Source organism: Heterocephalus glaber, unplaced genomic scaffold (genome assembly GCF_053883595.1).
Source record: "Heterocephalus glaber isolate CG9 unplaced genomic scaffold, H.glaber_assembly_v1.0 deba00000621, whole genome shotgun sequence".
NCBI classification, from domain to species: domain Eukaryota; kingdom Metazoa; phylum Chordata; class Mammalia; order Rodentia; family Bathyergidae; genus Heterocephalus; species Heterocephalus glaber.
The window spans coordinates 11,400,230-11,413,935 of record NW_028258153.1 but is presented as its reverse complement, the minus strand read 5'-3'; the positions used below and the strand labels follow the sequence as shown (position 1 = coordinate 11,413,935).

At 34.3% G+C, this 13,706-nt stretch overlaps 1 protein-coding gene across 1 annotated transcript in view; it reads left to right on the top strand.

The window, feature by feature from the left end:
• Spag16 (sperm associated antigen 16) overlaps window positions 1-13,706 on the top strand; it is a 773,985-nt gene that overhangs the window by 427,374 nt on the left and 332,905 nt on the right. The gene's annotated exons all lie outside the window — the stretch shown is intronic.

The following is a 13,706-nucleotide window of genomic DNA, read 5'->3' as shown; positions in this document are numbered from 1 at the left end:
AGCTTCATAGTCCAATGACTATTTTCTTTTAATTTGCCTGATAAAAGAATGCCTGTTAGTTGGAGTGTGCTCAGCTGCATTAAATTGTAGAGAGTTTTAGGAGGTGTTAAGAAATGTGATGTTAATTTCACCTGCTGACTTTTTAAAGGCAACTTATTATAAGAAGCAGTTGAATAGTGATATCATGCTGTTGGCACTTGAGCTTTCTGCTGGAGGTTGCAATCCACTCTTTACAAACCTGTAATTACTGTTTCCTAAGTAATGCTAGGTTTTCATTATTGAATCTGGATATGTCTAAAAGGCACTGAGAAGTAATATACAAATAGGCAGAGTGATCAAATAATAACTACTTTATGTCAATAACATTCAATTTTTATCTTTCTGATGATATAACATGTTATTGGAAATAATATTAAATGCAACTGGCAGGTTAATTTTTTTATTTTGAGATGTTATTTCTTTTGTTGTTTATGATTTCCAATCCTATTACTTTTTTTTTTTTTGGTATCCGGTATCGAACTTGGGACCTTGTGCTTGAGAGGCAGGTGCTGGAACCACTGTGCTAAATCCCCAGCCCTCCTATTACTCTTTTAAATGAAAAGATTTTATTTCAGTATTATCAACCTGTACTTCAGAGATTTGACAAAAAATAGAGGACAGTGAAATTTTACATTGAAATTTAAATATTTGTCCCTCATTATTCAAGGTAAATATTTTTGATTTTTTTTAACATTATGTTATATAGAATTGTGAAAGCCATCCATGTCTGTATAATGGAATATAAAATAAATTATTTTCTTTGTTTAAAATACAAAATCCTGATAGTGTCTTCATTTCTCCTTTGAAATATATAGATAATTTAAGTGATCCACTGAATAGGTAGGTGCTGCAAAAGCAAAACTGGATTCTACATGTGAGAATACACCATGCATAGAATCGTGTGTGTGTGTGTGTGTGTGTGTGAAAGCACACATTTCATTTTAATGTGTTTCATGAATGGTTCTAGGCGCAAAGATTAGGGCTGAGAAGAGGAAAGATATTCTCTCATAGAGCATAAATTCTGATAGGCAGATAGGATGTACACAGTGAACAGCAACTCCAGGCTAGTAATTGGGGTGATAGCTGCAGTGGTGGAGATAAGCAACAGCACTGCATGTGGTGTACAATACACCGAGAGGAGTCTACAATAACCCTTAAATTGAGGCCAAGAAACTTAAGTTTTTGACTGTATCATTCATATATACAAGATAATATAAAAGATCAAACAGGAGCTTTCATGGTCCATATGGCTTGATCTTTATCTATTATCTAACTTCAAATCTATATATAATGATTTCTTAAAAATCTGCCCAATATTAAACAAGTAACCATCTGACTGAGTCAGGACTAGAACTGAGGACTTCTGATAGCAATATCAGATGTCAGTATGAGTGAACATGACAAACTACAGGCTAGAGGCCTTCCAGAAAAGAGTTACATTATTCAAACATGAGTAATTATAGCATTAAAATGGAGTTAGGAAGTCTGATTTATGCCTAGATAAATCTCTAGACTCGCTGAGCAAGGGCATTAGAACACTCTAGGTTTGGATTTGTGGCCCTTCACTTTAACTTTTGTCAGTCTATAACCATTACCTTACAAAAATGTGAATACCGTACTACTGAACTTTTCCAAAGATTTCAATGATTAGAGGGGTCTTTTGGAAGAGGAAGGCCTCAAGTGGTTAACATAAATCAGGTTAATTAAAATGCAGTTACCTGGGTTATTTGTGTATCCATATATATTCATACCTTGACACAAAAATATGTTTCTAAAGGGAGAAAGTAAACTTCTGACATTATAATCAAATGATTAAGTGACTATTATATTCAGTCATTATTGAAATGATGGCTTCAAGGAGTTGTATGTGTTACCTATGTGTTCTTGAGCCCTTGGACATATGAAACCTTCATAGGTTCCTTTATGGAAAAAAGAAATGAACTGAGGCATAGAAAGCCATAAAACTATTTATACAATATTACAATTAAATATACTCAGTAAAATTTCAGGATATAAAATAAAAATGCCCAAATCATTTATTTTTACATAATAACAAAAAATCCAAAAATGACATTTAAAAATACTGCCATTTATGATAGCACCAAAAAGAAGTAGAAATATAAACTTAACAAAAGAAGCAAAACCAAGCTATATATGCTGAAAACTATAAAACATTGCTGAAATTTAAAAGAACAGAAAAAATATTCCATGTTCATTTATTAGAAGGCTTAAATTTATGAACATGACCGTGCTACTTAAAGCCAGCTACAGATTGAATACAACCATTGTCAACATGTAGTAGCTTTTCTTTTTTTGGTTAAACTGTAAAATAAATCCTAAAATTCATATGGAACCACAGAAGACCATAAAGAGCCGAAACAAACTTGAAAGACTACAAAGCAGGAAGCTCCACACTTCTGGTCTCAGAACATGTTACAGATCTACATAAATCAAAACAGTATGGAGAGATGATTATGGGAAAATGGTGGAGTAGGAAGCAACAGAAATATATCTTTTCACCCAGACAAGAATGTAGTGGCAGCATTTAATATGACAATTTTGGAACTATGGTGTCTATTAAAGGCTTGCAACTTCCAAGGGAAGGCTTCCATGGTTGATAGTGGTTAATTTATGTCAACTTTAGGACTTATCACAGTAGCACCTATTGTTTTCCCACCTCAGCTCTGTGGTAGGCAGCTTTGTACATATTACTTGAGCCATCTGCACATAGCTTGCTTGTGTCACAGTGGATAAAATGACTCTTTCCTTTAAATATTGTGGGTCTCTGTTCTAATCTCTGATTGCTGCTGCTCATCACAAAGGGAACACAAAAGAAGTAGATGTCCATCGTTGAACCTCAGTCCGTTTTCTCAGCCCCACCCTATTTGGCTAAAATGACTTCCAAAGGATTGAAAAGTCCTTTAGCTTTCTCCTCTTCATTTTTCTCTTTTTCTTGTTTGAGGAGATAAAACACTAGATCTTTCAAAAACAAGTACATATATGGTAAAAATTAGAAAGTGACTATGCATGCTTACAGAAAGTTCCAGGCTCAGAAAAGAGCTAAGAAAACCTTAATTTTACACTTTAGATTAACCTGTAGCCTAGAGATGGCCTACAACAGAAAATAGCCTACAATTAGAAAAAAAGGGGAAAACTCATCAAAAGAAAATGGAAAAAAATCTTGAGAAAGGAGGAAAATCTAACTTTCTAGGGTTACCACATTATTAGACTCAAATGTTCAGTTCTAAATAAGCATAAAATATCACAAGCTATTTAAAGGAACAGGACAGTATGGCCTGTTCAAAGGTGTAAAGCCCTAAATTAACAGAAATGCCCTGAAAAAAAAATTGATAGCAGATCTACTTGACAATGACTTTAAAATAATTGTAAGGGTGACCAAAGAACTAAGGGAAGGTGTAGAGAAAGTCAAGAAAACTATTGTTATGGCTTATATCTAAATGGCCCCCTAAAGCCTCATGAGCTCATAGGTGGGGTTTTGGGGAGGTGACTGGATCATGGGTATGTGATATTGTATTAGTTCACTGATGGGTTTATAGCTGTGTGTGATGTAGGGATTTCAAGCCTGGTGTGAAGAAGTGAGTCACTGTGGGTGTGGCCTAAAAGTTCCCTTCCTACTTCCTTGCGTGTCTCTTGCCTACCTGCCATGGACTTTTTCTCCTCTGTGATGCCTCTCTGCCATGCCACCCTTCCTTGGAACCAGCCACCTATGGACTGAAACCTCTACAAACTGTGAGGCAAAATAAATCTTTCCTTAACTTGTGGATGTTGGGTATTTTCGCCCAGGAATAAGAAAATAACTAAGACAACTATCCATAAACAAAATGAAAATTTCAATGAAGAGAGAGAAAACAATGACAATGGAAATTCTCCTGTCTGAGAAAAAGAAGAAAACAAACATGGAAATACCTGGGCAGAGCCTCAGAGACCTGTAGCACACCATCAAATATCCCAAGTACACACTGGAAATCACAAAAGGAGAAGAGAAAGAAGTGGCAAGAAAATTTGAAGAAAAAAAATGGTAGCAAACCTTTGAAATTTGATGCAATCCATTAACATGAAAATTCAAGAAGCTGGGAAAAACCCCAAATAAGATGAACTGAAAAATACATACACCAAGGAATAGTATAATCAACGTTGGAAAGCCAAAGACAAAGAGAATCTTGAAAGCAGCAAGAGAAAAGCTATTTACCATATATAAATAATCTTCAGTAAGATTATCAATACATTTCTCAATAGAAACTTTGAAGGCTGTGGGAATGTATATTCAAATTTCTAAAAGAATTATCTCTCAATCAAGAGTCCTATATCCAGCACATCTGTCATTCAAAATGAAGAATTTAAGACACCTCAGATACACAAAAGCTGAGTGAGTTTAACACTAGATCTACCCTGAAAGAAAAGGAGGCAATAAGAAGGAAAGAGCATCCAATGAAGAGAAAGAACATGTACAAATATGTAAAACATTTTTAGACTTTAAAATGCATAGTGATGAGTGATTGGCATAGAAACTGTGATAAAGGATTTACACTTCTGATTTGAACAACTGTGAATACTATGGTGCTACTTAATCAATTTTCTTTTTCTTTTTTTTTTTTTTTGGTAAGTGGGATCGAAGTCAGGACCTTGCATTTGCCATCCAGGTGCGGCACCACTGAACTACATCCCAGTCCTGGTGCTATTTATTCAAAAAGGAAGCACAAGAAAAACAATAGGTCTAGAAAGATAAAAATAAATTGTAGACATGTGGATTTGTAATATTTATCAGAAAACCAAGTGGAAATAATCAGTGACCAGTTATATATATATGTTTCAGAAGTATGATCTGAGTTGCTATCAGAATGGAAAGTCTTATTCATTAATCATGTGCAGTAAAAGAGGCAACTTGAAACCTTGAATATTACTTTACATTTCTGCTAACTTTCTCCTCTTTCAGCCACCCTGCCAAAGATGAAAACACTGCGTCTCTTTTAGGTTGGATTCCTTACATTTTTGACTTTAGTTTATTAATTTTCTTCACATTTTCAGTTCTCTGATGTTACAAATCCTAATTTGACATGTTAGTTGTATTTTCTTGTGATTTCAGTGTTCTTTGAATTTTTTTAAAACCACTTTATTGAAATATGATTGATGTATATATTTAATGTATGAAACTTGGTAAGATTGGAGATAAATATATATCTGTACAACCAGACCATCAATCTGTTCCATAACATATCCATCACCTCCAAACTTTACTTCTATCCTGTTAATTTATCATTATTATTTAGTTAGGCAATAAAAATACAACATGAACTATATCCTCTTAGTAATTTTTAAAGTATATGGAACGCCATCATAACTATGCTGGATATTAGATTTCTAGGACTTAATCCATTTTGCATAACTGAAAATTTTAATCCTTTGACTAATACCTTTCTGTTTTCCCATCTCTGCAGTCTCTGGAACTCTTTGCTCACCATTTTACTCTCGCCATTGTACTTTCTGCTTCTAAGAGTATGACTATTTTATATCCTTTATGTAAGTGAGATCATGTAATATGTGTTCTTGACACCTTCTACGTTTTTAGAAGTAGGAATGACTTATGTTCTTTTCAATGGCCTTTAGAATTTTCTTCTCTCATATTTATTAAATGATGTCTTAGTTACTTTTGTGCTACTGATACAAAATACCTAGCACCGAAATTAAAAGAGAGAAAGTTTATTTGGCTCACTGTTTGTAGAGGTTTCAGTCCATGGTCAACTGCCTCCAGGGCAGGGTGCCATGGCAAAAGGGAATCACAGAGGAGAACTAGTCCACAGCAAGCAGGCAGGTGAGAGCACATTAGTCCTTTTTCTGCCTCATATTTTATGCAGGCTACCCACCCTAGGGCAGATATAGCGTTCATACATACCCTTAATTCTAGCCAGAACTATGCCAAACCAATCACACACCCTTGATCCTAGCACCACACACTCTAGATCCACCTACCCCTGAAAAGCCTCTGCTATGACTGCATGAGGCTTTGGGGGGACATTTAGACGCAAGCCATAACAAGTAGAGACTACATTTTTGGTTCATATTTATGTATCCCTCCAATGTTAATAAATACCAGCTGTAAATTCTCACCAATGTTTTAGAGCTAAGAATTTTTAGTACCCGCCCAATATATTGCTCCCAAATAGCTATGATTGCCTTCTTCCCAAGGGCTCCGTGTTTACTACATTGGCTTAAATGAATGTTAGATAAACAAAGCATAACAAATCATCTAGCAGTTGAGTATATTCCAAAGTTTGTGAAAAGCAGAATAATCCCTCCTCCAGTCCAAAATTATCTATATCCTAATCTCTGAAGTTTGAGAATGTGTTACCTTATGTAGCAAAAGAATTCTTGTGTCTGTGAATGAATGATTTGTGGCGATTATTCTGGATTATCTTGGGGATCCCAGTTTGATGTCAGAAGTCTATAGAAACAGTAGAAGTTGAAAAAGACTGAAATAGACTCTTTACTAGAACCTCTAGTAAGAAGTGCAGCTCTTCTGGGCCCTTGATCTTATTCCAATAAAACCTATGTCCAAACTTTATATTATAGAAATGTAAGATAATGTTTTAAGCCAAGTTTGTGGTAATTTCCTACACTAGCAGTATAAAACTAATACAAGACCAGGACAAAAAATATTTCTAGATATCAATTTTTGAAATTTGTGAGAGCAAAATTTAAAAAGAAAAAAATTCTCTTACTTTCCTAGGTTAACTTACCAAATTAATAAAATAAGAAAGAAATTAGAAAGTCAGAAGAGACACTAATCATTTTGGAGACATTAATTTTATAGATTAAAGAATAATTTTTTCTGATCCAGAAACCCACCAAGGAAAGATGTCTCTTGATATCTTTCTAACATTCATTAGTCCTGAGGTCAGTAATTTTTCTTCATATATGACTTACATGTTCTTAATAATATAATTACTAATTTTTATAACATAAGTATTTCAGAAAAAGGAATTTTAATGATTCAATGATGGTGTAAACAGGTAAATTTGGGGTTAACATGAAGAAAAAAAGTAAAGCAAAATTAATTGATTTCATTTTTAAAACACATTAAACTCAGTTAATAAAATATCATGAGTTTATGTGTTGTTTCACAAATGAAAACATTATACCGTGTTCCTGGTTTTCATTTATTATCATTTCAAAATTTTCCCTAATGACAGTGTGATTTCCCTACTCAAAGCCAACTTTTTCTGACAGTGTAGTAAGACCAAATATTCCCCCATTTCTCCAGCAAATGGCCAGATTTTAAGCATAATTTAATTGTCTTACAATTGTACCTTATGTAGCTGCTATCCATGTTTTCCTCAGCCAATCTAATTGCACTCTAAATGTCATCTTCCTGACAGTCCTTGAATATCTCATTATTAGTTTTGCTTTTAAGACTATAATAAATTTCCTGGCAAAGGTGCTGGTAATATTTGTTTTGGCTGTCCTACAACATTGTATTTATGAGCTATACAGTCCAGTTATTTATAAGTTTAGGAGAAAAATATATATAACACAAAATTGACTTTTGTGGAGGTGGCAACAGAGGTAGCACTATACTTGCTTCATCACACTCAGCCAAGACTTCTGAAAGATCCTCCTTGGGTATGTCTTCCCCTTGGTTCAGGAAAAGAACAAGGATGTATATAATATTTTTACCCATGTCATCTACTGATAAATAATTTGTTTTTAATAATGGAGATTAATAAGTACAAGACGTTTTAATAATGAAAATAAAAGAATAGAAATGCAAATTTTTTACCTCCCTCCCAACTCTCAAGGATGTCTTCCTTCCTTATTTATTTTTTTACTTCTAGCCATGTGACCTAGAGGCCTCATTCTCCTAATACCTCCCCTGCCAATACCTTCCCCATGAAGGAACTGATACTTTTCTCCCTACTTTATTGACTATGTGATTATACAATATGATTATGTGAGTCCCACTCACAATGGTATGTAAATTCAAAAATGACAATATTTTGCCTGAAAAGAGATATCTTAAAGTTTGCATTTCTAGGCACCCAGTCTCTGAAGATGGACTCTCAGAACTGGACTCAGAATTTTCTGGAAGTTCTAAAATCACATGATGTGGACAACTTTCTATTTGCAGTTTGAACATGAGGAAAATTATTATTATGTGGGTTCACTGAAGAGCCTTTTCCTCTTCTGTGATTATCTTTTAGAGCATAAAGGTCAAAATAAGCCAAAGAATGAAAATGTAATAAAAATTTAGATTACTGTTTATGATCTCCACGATCTCTTCAGAAAATAATTTCACAATGCTTTTTATGATTAGAGTAAAAGGAGCTACTAGAGTCATGTTTTCTATAACAATAACCACCTCCTCTGTGTTTTCACCTCTTCAGAGGCTAATAAGACTGTCATATTGATGGAAAGCTTCCTGCTTACTAAATTATAGCACCTCGATTTACATTAGCGTAATATGTGCCAAAAATGAAATACTATCTTGTTTCAAAGTCTGTGAATTTATTTTATTACTTAAAGTTGATTTTTCTTGTACTCTAAGCAGTAATAGTCCTCTTTAGGTTTTTCAGAAAAGGTGAATAAAACAGAAGAATGGAAAAGGAAGAAAGAAAAGTGGAAGGAAGGAAGGAAGGAAGGAAGGAAGGAAGGAAGGAAGCCAGCAGAGTGATGGGGGAGGGAAATAGAGGGAAGAAAGGGAAAGGAAGGAGAGGAGAAGGGAGGGGAGGAAAAGAAACTGTGTTTTCCTATTCTTTCTCCCATAATATTACATGATTAATAAAAACATTAAGACTGAACAATGACATGAAAGATCATATGTAAACATAAGGAAATATTCTCAAAAGGCAACTGAACAGTTAATGCATTGAGGTATAATACCTAATTAGAGAGTATCTAGAAGGAATTCTGTAGTTACAATAGACATATAGTTTACATAGTTCCAAATATAACAACTCAAAAGGAACATATTACTAACTTTAAAAGAATTCTTTTATGATAGTATGTAATCTTTCAAAAAATTACAAATCCTTTTATGCATCAAAAGTTAATGATGTAGGTGGAAATGAAAGCTGGCACTATGGATATATATGTGTGTGTGTGTATATATATATATATATATATATATATATATATATATATATATTAGAACTTTTGAAAGCTTCCCAACAAGTCTAAGAAAGTAGTAGATAAGGTATATCATATCTTATTTTACAAATAAGGCAACTAAAGCTGAGGGAGGTTCAGTGATAAAAATATGCAGTGGGGCATTGACTCATTGACATTTAGTGAAAATTTCAGTATAACATTCCTCTTTTTTGCCGATAATTATCCTCTATCTAAGAATTAAATTATCTCCAATTTGTAATTTTTTCTTATGGAAACATTCATTGCCTCACATAACTTTAGGGTATTTGGGGTCTAAAATAATGCTAACAATTAGTCAAAATGTGCTTTTTGCTTTCAGAGATTTTAATGAAATGAAAATGGACAATAATAACATGTCCTAAAATTTACATTTCTGGAAACTTGAGCCTGAAACTTCTGAAGAAATTTGACCTTTCAGAGTTAATTTCTCTACTTTTTGCTCACCTGGGCTTTTTTGTGTGACACTATTCATGATTACCACATATATTAAGATTATTTATAATTATGCTTTGCAGTAATTTCCAATCATATCTTGGGCTTGTTGAATGTGGAAGTTAGTTTCTATTCATCTTAATTCTATAAGAATAAACTCAGAGCTTGGCACCCAGTAAATGCTCAATAAACACAGGTTTATTTTCTACAGTGGTACTTTGGTTCAAGCTTAATTTGTTCCATACTTCTGGTCACAAACTGATTTTGGTTGTGAACCAAATCAAATTTTCCCATAAGGTTCAATGCAAATACAGCTAATCCATTCTGAACTATATGTCTTTTTAGCCACAAAATATGAACCAAAGTACAGTATAGTACAGCTTGAAGAGAGAGAACACTAACCTTGCTTGCTTCTGGTGTGGAGGGCAGGAACATTTGTGGGGAAGAAATTATACTTTGGAGGGAGAGTCCGCCTTCAGGGGTTTCCTTTTTTCTTTGTCTCTTAGCTACAGGGCCAATTGTGATGAAAAATCTTATGTCACTTGTTTTTTCCAATGCTGCATAACCCTCTGGAAATGAGAGACCATGTTATCATTTGTCAGATTCAACACTGTTCATTACAGTTATGTTGGGGTGGTGCTTCTCAAAGAAATCCTGGCACTCATTCCATTTTTCCACAATTGATTTTATTACATTACTCTTAACCTCCTCCCTGCCTTTCTCCTCTTCATTGAAATGCTCCTCAACAAGTGACTTGTGCTGCTCACTCTGCAGTTTAGCAAGTTCTTCCACTGTCAGCTCCTCCTCATGGTCCTCAACAAGCTCCTCTATGTCTCACCATCAACGTCCAGATGCATAGTCTTGCCTATGTACACAATTTCCTCCCCTACCTTTGCATCACACGCTTCAAAGTCACATTTAGTGACACATTCTGTCCCCAGTTTCTTCCAGGCTGTGTTTAAGGGTTCCATATGTGACATCTTCCCAGGCTTTGTCAATGAGATTGAAGCAGTGAGGGATATTGAAATATTTCTTCCAGAACTCTTTCAGAGTCAGACATCTCTTCAGTAATATTAAAGCACCTGGTGAAGATCTCCTTGTGGTGAAGAGCTTCTTGAAGTTGCAGATCACTTGCTGGGCTATGGGCTGCAGAAGAGATGCGGTATTGGTGGGGGAGGGGGACCTGACCTTTACGAGGTCATATTCTGTGTGCATTTCATCCACCAAGGCAGGAGGGTGTGCTAGGCATTGTCTATCAGAAGACACTTTTCAGGAAGTTGTTTATCAGAATGATATTTATTAACTGTGAATGCAAACACCTTGTGCAGCCATTCCATGAACAATTGCCTTGTAACCCAAGTATGTGCATTGGTCCTCCACATGACAGGCAGTCTGGCCATGTTAACATTCTGTTTCTTGAATGCATGAGGGATCTGGGAATGGTACCGCAGTAGTGGCTTAATCCTCAGATCAGTGCTTGGATTTCCACACAGCAAAAGGGTCAATCTGTCCTTCATTGGCTTATGCCCCAGCAATGCCTTTTCCTCCTGTGTGACATAGGTCTTGTTTGACATCTTCTTCCAGAAGACCCCTATTTCATCACAGTTTAACGCTTGTTGAGAGATGTAGACATATCCTTTTGCCTTCATGAATTCTGTGAATTCTTTCTGTAGGCTTCTGTAGTGGCCTTGTCAGAACTGGAAGCCTCACCATGTCTTCACACACTATGGATGCTCTTTCTCTTGTGGAATTTATCAAACTACCCTCTACTGGCTTCAAAATCATCACTTGTTACACTTGTAGAGGGGTTTTCTTGCAGTAAATCACTGAGCAATTTCCTGGCTTATCCACAGATCATTGCTTCACTAACACTGTCACCTGTCAGCCGCACTAACAGTTTATCCACCTCTTCCAACACTTGTGTCCTCTGCTTGTTTAACATTGTTACTACTTTTTCCACATCAGCTCCTTTGATGGCATCTTTATTCTACAAATTAGTTGAGATTGTTGAAGTAGCAATCTTGTACTCTGAGGACAAATCAGTCGCAGGAATACCACATTCATGCTTTTCTACAATTTTCTCTTAAGTGTAATAGTTATTTTCTTCAAAACCTTCTTATTATCATTCTTGCTCTACATGTTATCTTCATTATTTCTCTGAACATTCTTGTCACCTTCATTACCACTCTACATTTTCTTTTTTACCACCATGCTTGCCCTGCATTTTCTTTGGAGCCATTCTACATTGAATAATGCTCTACAGTATTGTATGCGGTAAAAAACATGCAGAAAAGCCTCACAGCAAGTGTGCACAGGTCTGTCTGTGACTGTTATCTCGAATAGAGGAAACTATGACCACAGGTCAGAACAGGAAGATAGCTATGGTCATATTGGTCACCTGACATAGAGTTCATGAATAAACCAATTTGTTTGCAAATAGAAGCGTCCAGGAACTGAGGTATTACTGTATTAATTATTTGAAAGGTAAAATTCGAGTAATCGAGAACTCACTTCTACTGCTCTTAGGTAACCACTATTATCATTTGGACTCAGGATCTCCTCGACACATTTTACACGAGCATAATATAATTTGTAATGCAATAAATTAAGTCTAAAAGTTGTTTTGAGAATACAAAACTTTCTTTATAAAGACACTATATGTGATTAGAAACCCTGATATTATTTGATAGTGTTAAAATACTTCAATACATTTTATGCAAAAAGAAAATAATTTGTTATGGTGATCAACCATCTTGCTACCATGAAGTTGCATAGATTCTGAATAGTACTTCAAATGTTAAACCAAGAGTATTTGTTTCAGATTACCATTTATTATGTTATATCAGGACAACAGTATGAATTTCATTTTTTCTATAAATCATCGTGGTATTTTCACTTTCATTATATTATTATTAATAAAACTTGTAATCTGTTTTATTTCTATTAGTTTCTGAACTGGTGATTTATATGTTGATTCTGTTTTTCAGAGTGTTTTCATTCAGTAGTAGAAATAACTCTTGATCCATTGAATTAATCTCAGGATAATGATATATGAATAGGAAAACTCATTCCAAACTATTGGTGGTGGTAACCACGTAATGGTAGAATTTTATGTGTTGTTATTGTTTTTCTAGTGCTGTTCATCTTTACTTCCTAAGTTTTACAATATTTATTTATTTAATTAGAGACAGTAAAAATAATAGACTTCATAACTATGATCCTTGACACTTTTTTATACAAGGTTGATTTAATTTCTTTTTTCAAAAATTGCTTTAAAGATAGGCTGTATTACATTATTAGTAAAATCTGAAAGGATAAGGCAAATTCTAAACCAGCCTCTTAGCTCTTCTTATGGTTTCAGTTTGCTTGGTTTATGGATGTGACAGATTCACAATATACCTATATGGCTGCTTCATGATAAATTGATAGTTCTAAGATCATTTTTTAATCTGTAGTAGAGTCTTCCATTTTATATTCATTCTCATTAGGATAATCCCTTCTATATTCCTTTTTAGAGTAATATTTGCTTTAGGAGGATAGGTGGAAAATAGAGTAGCTTAGTTTTTTTTTGTTTGCTCTGTCACTAATGAAAAATGTTAGTGTACTTAAAGATAAGCAACTGAAAGCAAATGTTTCAGAAGGACTGTTTTAATCACTGTGATTGTAATGGAGCACCTAAAATGTATGTAATGAAATCTTTAAAGAGATTAAAAATTCCTTCAGTAAATGTACTCACTTATTTGATTACTTCAAAATTGGAAGAAAAACTATAAATTATTTCATTTGGGCTTAATAACTGAGTAAGATGAATTCTGTTTTCAAACTTTAATGTAGGTCTTGGTGTTTTAACAAACATTTTAATAACTTTAACTTCAGCAATTTATTTGGTTTTTCTTTGCGATTTTCCCCATACCACATTCATCAATAAGAATGACTGATCAGTAGCTATGCTCATTTGACAAATAAAGCTATAATATTGAGAATTAACATTGCCTTCGTGTTAAGATGTGTCTGAGGGAATGTCTGACATCTCTCCTGAGAAATGCATGGTAATTTACTGGAGACAGTATATG